The sequence below is a fragment of the Lactuca saligna genome, chromosome 5 (genome assembly GCF_052625555.1).
Source record: "Lactuca saligna cultivar CGN05327 chromosome 5, ASM5262555v1, whole genome shotgun sequence".
Taxonomy (NCBI): domain Eukaryota; kingdom Viridiplantae; phylum Streptophyta; class Magnoliopsida; order Asterales; family Asteraceae; genus Lactuca; species Lactuca saligna.
In genome coordinates this window covers 273,535,237-273,545,944 of record NC_136421.1, presented here as the reverse complement: position 1 = coordinate 273,545,944, position 10,708 = coordinate 273,535,237, and positions in this window count along the sequence as shown.

The window sequence follows — 10,708 nt, the reverse complement described above, 5'->3', positions numbered from 1 at the left end:
TGTCATTTTGTTTGTAGTGATTTTTAGTTGTGAATCATTAGAGACATTCTTACTTTGGGTGCTAGATCTTCCAAGAGCAACTAAGAGTTCAAGATCTTCAAATGGATCACAAGTTTATACGATTATACTCGAAATGTTAGTATTTCTTTCCTTCTTGTTAGTATAAATTCATAGTTTTAAAAGTAGGTTGTCATAATAACAAAACCTAGATCTACGGTGCAGATACACTTAGGGAAATATTTAAATACTTCGGTTACCTTAAATTCGTGATGCATAGAAAACCCAACAACTTGGACCAGGGTTAACACAAGAGCCAAATAAACAAGTAAAGGTGTAGGTGAAACGACGATTAAAACCAATTATGATGGTTGGACAGACAGATTCGGATGCAAGAAAAGCCTTATGATCGGAGGTGTCCCCAACCACTTAGAAATTTTTATATAGGATAGGATATAGACTGAACTTTAATTAATCATTTCTTTTTCTCGATTGTTCACGATCACAACCAACCACACAAAAACGTAAATAATATAGTAAACTACAAAAATGAGCCCATGATATACTCATAATTCTAAATTTAGTTCTTTTTTTAAAGAAAAATTATCACTATCATCCCTAATTTTGTTTTTCATTTGATTGTCCCCGACTACAAAGATGGTCTCCATATTTTACTCAGAACTACTAATTTAGTCCCTTTTTTAATTTGCCATAATTATCCTAACTTTGGTTTTGGTTTTGTCATAATTATCCTAGATCCGTTATTGTGCACATAGACGATATTTAGTAGGGCTGTGCATGGGTCGGTTTTGGTCGGTTTTGGACCCCAACCCAACCCAACCCGTAAATGATCGGTTTTTGGTTTTCAGAACCCAATAAGGTCGGTTTCTGGTCGGTTCGGTTTCTCGGTTTCTGATATCGGTTTGGACGGTTTCTCGGTTTCTTGGGTTCAACCCATACACCCGGTTTCTGGGTTTAAACCCATGGGTTTTGGGTTTGAACTCATTTTCCAAAAATGTAACAATTAGTTAAATAATTAAAAAAACACCTAAGCTTCTTTTATTTATTTTTATTTTTTTAATATATATATATATATATATATATATATATATATATATATATATATATATATATATATATATATATATATATATACATATAATCAATAAAAAGCATCGGGTTTGCGGGTTTGTTGAGTCGCTTTCTCGGTTTTAAAGAGGGGTCGGTTTCTTGGGTTGTTGGGTCGGTTTCTGGGGGCAAAACCAAAACCGAACCCGGAAAGTCGGTTTTTACAAATTTAAAACCCACACCGTCGGTTTTGATTTGGTTTCGGTTTTTTTAGTTTCGGTTTCGTCGGTTTTTATTGGTTTCTCGGTTTCTTGGTTCGGGTTTGCTCACCCCTAATATTTAGCAACGAAGACCGATCAGTGCTATCTTAGTTGAACCGTGATTTTGGACTCACAAATTAGATTAGAGATCGACCTCACTTGTTAAACGGCTTTGATATCGGTACCTGGTACCTAAATCAATCAATTAAAAAGATAAAATATGAGTCAAAGGCTTCAATGTATTAACGATAAAAAAACATATATGTGTTCTTCAATTGAAAAAAAAAAAAACAGAAATTATAGAAATATACACAAGTGGTACATATACTAGCAATATTATTTACAATGTATGCTTAATTATCAACGATGCCAAAAGTTTTATTCGTGAAATTTCAAAATAAGATGTTTTATTACTAAAATCAGGGTCGGTCCAAACATATATGGGGCCCGGAGCAAAAAAAAAAAAAACGAAAATGGCCCCTTAGGTCACCGATTCAAGCATATATGTTGTCGTGTCATGTTGTGTGTGTTAGAACTTCGACACGATAATAGCACGTAACATCATGTTCGTGTTCATGTTCAACAGTCATGTATATTTAGTAACATTGGATGTTGTTTTATGGTTATTTTTATCGTGTTCTTCGTATTTAAATTAATTTTTTTTTACAAGAACTTATGTATGACATTATGTAAATAATTATTTTTTGTTATTTTTGTCTTTCCACACCTACTGTTAAACAACATATTGTGAAAATCTCATTGAAATAAATCTCCTTTTAACTTCTTAACTATAAAAAATCTTCCAATATGTTTTTCGATTTCATATATTTTTATTGATTAGCATACCAATTTTGACATATATGAAATCATTGATTAGGTTGTTTAAAATAAAAGAAGATGAAGACGACAAATGAGAGACTCTTATAAAACGTATGGTTTATTTTTAACTGTAAAAATGTAAAAAAAAAAAAAAAAAAAAAAAAAATACAAACGATTTGCATATAAAAATAACAATTAAAAAAAATGAAAAAAAAGTCTCACATTTGTGAATTCAACCGACTACAAATCTACAATGCTTATGAACTTTATTAGTTTAGTTTGCCGAATACAGTGCCATTAACTACTACTAAACTAAAATTTTAAGGTATTTTAAAAACTTGTGCATAAGAAATCGAACTCTAGCCATTCAATCAAATATTTCTTAAGCGCGTCTCCATCTCATCTAAATGGAAGTTTGTTCACCTATTTAAGATACTACAATCATATATTAAAATACTCAGTAGAATTAATTTTTGGAGGCCCCAATCATCGTGGGGCCCGGGACGGTTGCCTAGCTTGCCCACCTTATTGGGCCGGGCCTGACTAAAATATAATCTATTACACTTTCCCATTTGTATGGTAGAGAGTTAATTTCTTTTACCTTATTTTGTGTGCCAATATGGTACTTTTAGTTTTCGGAAATCTGAAGTTTAGTCGTTAATCTTAAAAAACCTCACAGATGGTCATTGTGGTTTCAAAACTTTTAACAAATTGTACTTTTCACTAACTCCGTTAGCTTTCGGCCGTTAAATGAATGGTATTTTTGTCATTTCACTACCACATGGACTATTTATGAAGTTTTGCCTAATTAATATATATATATATATATATATATATATATATATATATATATATATATATATATATATATATATATATATATATATATAGGCTTAGGTTATTCTATTTAAACTAATTATTATGTGATTGTATGCATAAATGTGGACCAATCATTTTACTTATTTTAAGAAAGTGATTAATACATATTATTAAATTAAAGATAATTGAAGAATACTATGTAATTTCATTCTAAGGGTATTTTAGACAATTGAGATAAATTTAAAAAAAGAAAATTTTCATATTTTTTGGGATAATTAACTCTCTTGATCTTAAATTTCTAATTTTTTTAATTACTTTAATTTTAATTATAATGTAATTTTCATAATTAAACACGATTTTATTTTGTTAGAATATCATTCTGTTAGAATCATATTCTTCAGGAATTTCAAGATATCTATTTCTATTAGAATGATATTATATTAGAATGTTAACTCCGACTAATAACAAATTTTTGGATAAAACTTCAAATTTTCCATTACATTCTTAAAAATATAAAAACTTTATATAATAGTCCATGACAATGAAATACTCACTAATAACAAACAAAACCATGTATATTATTCGACCTGAATATTCTAATAGAATATTTATTACATATACCTCTATTATTCTATTGTAGATTATTCTATGAGAAGAATAGCTCTTTCCTTTGTGAAGACCAGTGACAATTGTTCAGCCATCATCTAATCTTCAAACCCTTAGATCATTAATGAAATTAGACATTTTACCAAAATAACTGCCATGAATCAAATCATGTAATAATAATATTCTCTGAGAATGCTTTTGCATGGCAAATAAATAACACAAAATTTTAGTAAATTTAACAGAATAAATACCACATGGTATGGTTAGATTATTTTTCAAGAACTTCCACAAACACCTGTCATGCATCATAGTAAGCTCTATGACAAATTTCACCAAAATATTGTTAATTTGCAAATTCTAACAGACCTGAAGTGAAAATAACATGAATTGCAAGTATGTAAGCTACCTTACTTCTATGTTTCAATAGTAGGCTACAAATCAGTATATATTAAAGGTGATGTGTACACATCAATTCAGTGAATGATTAATTGAGAAGACAAGGAATGAAATTATGAAAACACATATACCCACGTAGTACCATGTCTTGAATTGCTAAATGATAACCATGAGGCATATCCATCTTGACATATGGACTCCCATACCCTGTGTACCTTTAGGATTTTGATGAAGGAGTGAAAATTAGAAACGCAGACTCAAAGAGGATGACTTCTGGCAAGGATTCGTGGGTCTGCGACAACATATTTCAAATGAGTAGAGATTTATACCAATTTTTGAAATCGGAAGTAGATATTTGACAATGAAAGTCAATTGAATCCACTAATTAAACAGGGGTTTATATCATGAATCTGGTGAGAATCGACATACTGATCATCAATTTCAATGGACCAAGAAACCTCGCAACACACTTGCAATAGATATGCGAACGAGTTCGCTGAACCAACTATCACCTCTTCATCTCATCGATTGAACCACCCACCTCTCTTCCCTTCACACACTATGTATGAACCGAGAGAGAAGCAGTTGATAGCTGAAAATCTGCACTTGGTAACCTGCAACAGAGGGTAGGTTCGAGATTTTAGATTCTTCTGGTTGACTTTGCCAAATCGAATGAAATTTCATCGAGTGTTGACTCTAGCCCATGTACACGAGACTCCAATGATCGCATCCCATTCTGTGAGCTCCCAATATATTTTTGTAATTTATGTCAGAGCAACATAGATATGAGAAATAATTGGTTGGGTTAATCTAAAGTAACAACCAAATTGAAATTACCTCGAGGAGATCGAATAAATTGGACTATTAGGCTTCGATTTGAAGAAGCTGATTGCGGATCACAGATAAGTCTTCAGATTCTTGTTGGATTGAATCGCTACTGGAGCTGCCAATGATCTTTGCAACTTTGGAGCTTGACCTTTCTTCGCCTTTCATCTAATCTTTGATTGATTGTAAAAGGTCGATGTTTTTGTCTAGGGTTTTGAAGGGTAAATGTAAACGATTTTGCCTAAATTAAAGGGTTTATGATTTAAATAATTAATTACTAAAATTAATTAAAAGCTAAGATTACAAATTTACCCCTATCTAAGTTTTAAAAATGATTGGTCCACATTTATGCATACAAGAACACAAGAATTACTTTAAACACCTGAACCTATATATATATATATATATATATATATATATATATATATATATATATATATATATATATATATATATATATTATTTAATATTAAAGGGTCTCACCTCCTCTCTCTCTCTCTCTCTCTCTCTCTCTCTCCCTCTCTTCATGTACATCTTGTTCCTAAAAAGAACACACCCTTTTGATCTCCTCCCTCCTTCACTTCATCATAAACTCCAAAACCTCACTCATTTTTCACTCTTCATACACAGAAAGAGAGCATCCTTTTGCGATTTGAAACAACCCCCACATAAATTCATATTTCCACAAGCTTGATTTCATATGGGTTTTGAATCTCTTGAGCTTGGCACAACTCTCTTCTGGGGATGGCAATGGGTACGGGTATACCGGGTTTCGTGTTCCCCATCCCCATACCCGAATCCTCATCCCCATCCCCATACCCGACCGCATCCCCATCGGGGATTAAAAATCTATCCCCATCCCCATCCCCAATGGGTATCGGGGATCCCCAATGGGTAATCGGGGATTTTTCCCCGTTACAAAGTTTTAACCTTTTATGAAAAATACCTCATAGTTATATATTAACCAACAAAACAAAAACTAACAGAACTAATATAAAACACTATAATCACTAAATGTCTTCAAACACGAACAATAACATTCAAGGTTACAAATAAAATCATTTTTTACAAAAAAAATATATATATAAATTATTCCCAAAACTATACGTTTGATTGTTAAAAAACCTTACATTGTCTCCTGAAAATTTGCTTATGCATTATTAAAAATAAAAACATAAGTAATAGTGTAATAGTATATATATATATATATATATATATATATATATATATATATATATATATATATATATATATATATATATATATATATATATATATCGGGTACCCATCGGGGCCGGTTACGGGTACGGGTATGGGTACCCGACAGGTAGAACCATCCCCATCCCCATCCCCGCTTTTTATATTCGGGTAATACCCATCCCCGTCCCCATCCCCGGTCAACTCGGGGATTTACCCGGTCAACTCCGGTTAGGGTTTCGGGTACCCATCGGGTACGGTTTTTTTTTCCATCTCTACTCTCTTCTCTCTCAACTACATTCACATCAAGAACCTTCAATCACTTTGTTTCCTTCTTCATCAGTTTCCGTTTACCATGCACCCACTGCCTTAAACTCTAACCTCCCCTATTTCTCTGACCACCCACCTTCAGCGGAACCTTATCCGACCTGCAACAATGGTCAAATTGGGTGAAAACCTTAGTGTCATCTATCATTTCATCTTTCATATATTCAGATAATGGACCAGACTCTGAAAGTTTACACAAATAACTTAATTAGTTGATCGAAGATGCTCTAGAAAACCCAAAACCATTACTAACCCTCGATGACTCCAAACACAACACTGTTATGCAATTAAGAGCTTACTTGGGTGATCTTTACTCTTTATAGGGGATTTGGTTATGAGTGTCGAAGGTGGTGTTATGATTCCAAGGCCTGAAACCGAGTTGATAATCGATCTGGTGGAAGATGTGATCAAGCAGAGTCAAGAATTGATTGAAGGTTTGTAGGTGGGTTTAGGTACCAGTTCTGGTGCAATAGTGATTGGAATTAGGAGGATTTCATGGATTAGGATTGAGAGAGAAGGTGGGTTTTGTGACAACCCATTATTTTCTATCTTGAAAAAGTCAATCATGCCAAATAAAAGTCAAAGATATTGTTTTGTTAATTTAATTAAGTTAAATTAATAATATTAGTGTGCATAAACCCTTTAGTAAAACTGTTACAAAAATTAGAAGTGAAATGCCTTAAACCGAGAAGGCTCGCAACCCTCTTCTTTCTTCGGACCGCAAACCGGAGGTCAACAAATCATTTACGGACGAGAACCCTCGGACAGAAAACGTGCGAGACATCAAAAAACTACCCCAGAGGGTTTCCTCTTCGGACCGAAAACTCGCATGTGAAAGGACCGAAATCTCTCGGTCTTATCTCTTGGCTCGCATTTTAAAAGGATGTGATACAGTTATCAATGCAAGTATTACATCAAATGCCCCTTACTATAAATACATATGACCGAAAACATAAGCTCATTCTTACATCTTTCAACCAAAATCATCCCAAATCCTCTCAAGAACACAACCGAAAACTCTTCTTTTTCTCTTGAATATCATGCAAAATTGGTATGCATCTTTTTATGATCTTGCGAGAATCATTAAGTGTTCTTAACTTCTTTTGAATACACCTTCCAATCTTGTTAATTCACACCCAAAAACACCTTCCAATCTCCTTATATTGGACAGAAAACACCAAAATTCACTAGTTTTAACGAAGAACATGAAAAACACCTACACTCCATTCTAAGGATTATTATAAGTCTTTTTACAATAATTAAGTGTTGTATAACACTTTAATCACTACTAGATTATTTAAGTTATACTTAATGTCATGTTAATGTAAATTAGGATTCAGTTTTTTCATGAGTTCTAACTTGTGGATTTAGCTCTACTACACCGTATTTTCAATCGGAAACTCATAAAATGTGAGTTCATACCCCTGCGTTTTTACTATTTTTCACTGTTTTAGGGGGGGGGGGGGGGGATACAAGTCTAACACAAGAATATTGTGTTTACAAATAAATGATTTCTAAATGTTTCTAAAACGACTTTAACTTAATGAAACTCTCTTATATATCGTTAAACTCTTTTTAACTTATATTTTACCAAAATCATATATATATATATATATATATATATATATATATATATATATATGCTTAGGTTATTTTGTTTTTACTAACTATTGTGTGCTACAATGCACAGATCTGGACCAACGAATGGAATTAATCAATGGACATGATTTGAGAGTGTATGTTATTACAATGAGATAGCGTGTACCATATAATCACACAATTTTTAGCAAAAAGGTATTTTGGACATTTAAATACATTTATAAAAGGAAATTTTTGGATTTTTAGGGATAATTAATTCTCCTAATTTTAAAAATCTGATTTTTTTTTAATTAATTTAATTTTAATTCTAACGTAATTTGTAAAATAACCAATTTTATTATGTCAGAATATTTTTTTGTTAGAATGATGTTCTTTCATAAATTTATTATATTAGAATATTATTGAAGAATAACAAAATTCTTCAATCCGAGGTTGAAAAATAACAACATTCTAATATATATTTTTTTACATCTGAACTTAAATACAAATTAATACATATTCTTACAGACTAAAAGTCTTATAGGTTTTAATATAGTTATAAATATTCTAAAGAATGTCAACAAAAATGAATAACATTCTTAAAAAATAACATCGCTAGAATACTCTCGTTCTCCATATTTTTTTTCATTTTCCACATCAATGGCAGCCCCTTTAAAACCTAAATCCAAAAAAAAAAAAAAACATAATCAACTTTAAAATAGTATAACTTTTAGTATATTCTAACAGAATAAAACTATAATTCTAACAAAATGTGTTAGATATTAAAGACTTTTAATTTATTCTAACAAAATGTATTCGAGTCACTTGATCAAGTATTTCTCGAGTCACCTGATCCAAATTATCGACTTAATCTAATTACAATGATCACATTGTAGCTAACACAAAGGAGAGTACTCTGGAAAAAGGTCAGCTTATTACAAGTTAGAATGTGGTAAATATGACAGTTCAAAGATCACGAACTTTTCTGAACAAAGAAAAAGTGCTAAAAATACAGTTGTAACATCGCATCTTCGAAGGACTATAACTCAACCAATATTAATCAAATTAAAATCAATTTTGAACCTAACTTGTAGCTAACACAAAGGAGAATATGCAGAAACAAGTTTCAGATCATTCCAAGCTAGTATGAGAGAGATATGATAGTTCAAAGAAACAAAAAAAAAATGGCTGAAATATCTGATTCAAGCATTTTAAGAAACATTTGACGGACAAAATCAGATGCACAAATCTTTATACTCCATTTGATGAAACATACAACATATGTAATTAATAAATACATGAATGGGACTAAATTTACAATAAAAGAGTGTATACCTTCAAATACTAATGAGTAATTTGTATTATCAAGAGTATGAAATTACTTCAAAGAAATCAAATTAAATCATCATGTTATGGAATAACTAATCATAAGCAAAGTCAAAACAGAGAAAATAAAGACCCCATTTGACTAACACCAGACCAAATTAACAGGTGAAGTATAAAAGAAACATTACAGTTTCAAAAAGCTAAAAACTGAGAGCAATACCATGAGGTTTACCCAGGTCGCCAACACTTCCAGGTTATAACCTAAACATCATCATCCCCAGTGGTGAAACAACTGGATGTGATCATCCGATAAATTAAACACACATGTGTTTGCATAGACCAAAAACACTAGAATTGTCAATTAAGAGTATGAATCAACCTCTTCCTTTTAGGACTTATCACAAAAGTTGACATGTCAAATGAAATAGATACATGGGGAATCGAATATCCTAAAGTTTCAAGATCGGATGCTCACATTGATTTAGGAGGGAATTCTTGAAATCTCAAAATTATTCAATAAAAACAAAAAAAGGAGGAAACAAAGTTGACCTGGATTAAGCAATGATGAATTAGAGTTCCGATTTGTAAACCCTATTTCATTTGAAATAGAAAGACATCGAATCTGAGATGAAGGTGGAACAAATCCTCGAAGGTCACACATGGTCATGTGCCTCTAACCTTGTCGTCCGGGTTGGGGAAATAAGCCACAATCAATTGCAGTGGGGTTGGGCATTAGTCGACGATGGGCGAAGTATGGTGGGCTAGGTTTAGAAGAGAAGGATGACGAATAAATGGATCTCTCGGTGATTTTGTAGTGTTTATTAACAAAATTTCCATATATAAAGGTTATTAATGATTTTAATTATTTACCATATTTATCATAAATAAGATTACTATTGTATCCTTTTATGATTTTTTATTGAATTTATTATTTTTTTTTCTTAATTCTGATTGGTTGTTAGAGGCACATAATACTTGTTGGAAACATTTGAACCTATATATATATATATATATATATATATATATATATATATATATATATATATATATATATATAAGGTTTAAAGGGCTTAGGACTAATAATTCGCTTTATTTCATTTTCCTTGTTTAGATGTGGGCTTAGGGTAGAGTTATTTGTCCGAATGTCGCTTCAATTTTAATTATATATATATATATATATATATATATATATATATATATATATATATATATATATATATATATAAAAGTTACTTCAAACAGATTCATTACCCTTTGTATCTTGCCGAGTAAAGGGGTACATTCGTGAAAAACTCATTTCAAACAGAACATACATATAAATTATAATATGTATAATTTATGAGACATTCACACTATTTTACTAGTCAAGTATACAAGATTACACTATTTCGCTAAGACAAAAATACAATACCAAACTAAGCACACAAGTACAATTCACTTTACATTTAAAAAGGAAAGTGCTATCTGTTCATTATTTCAAGATGACTATT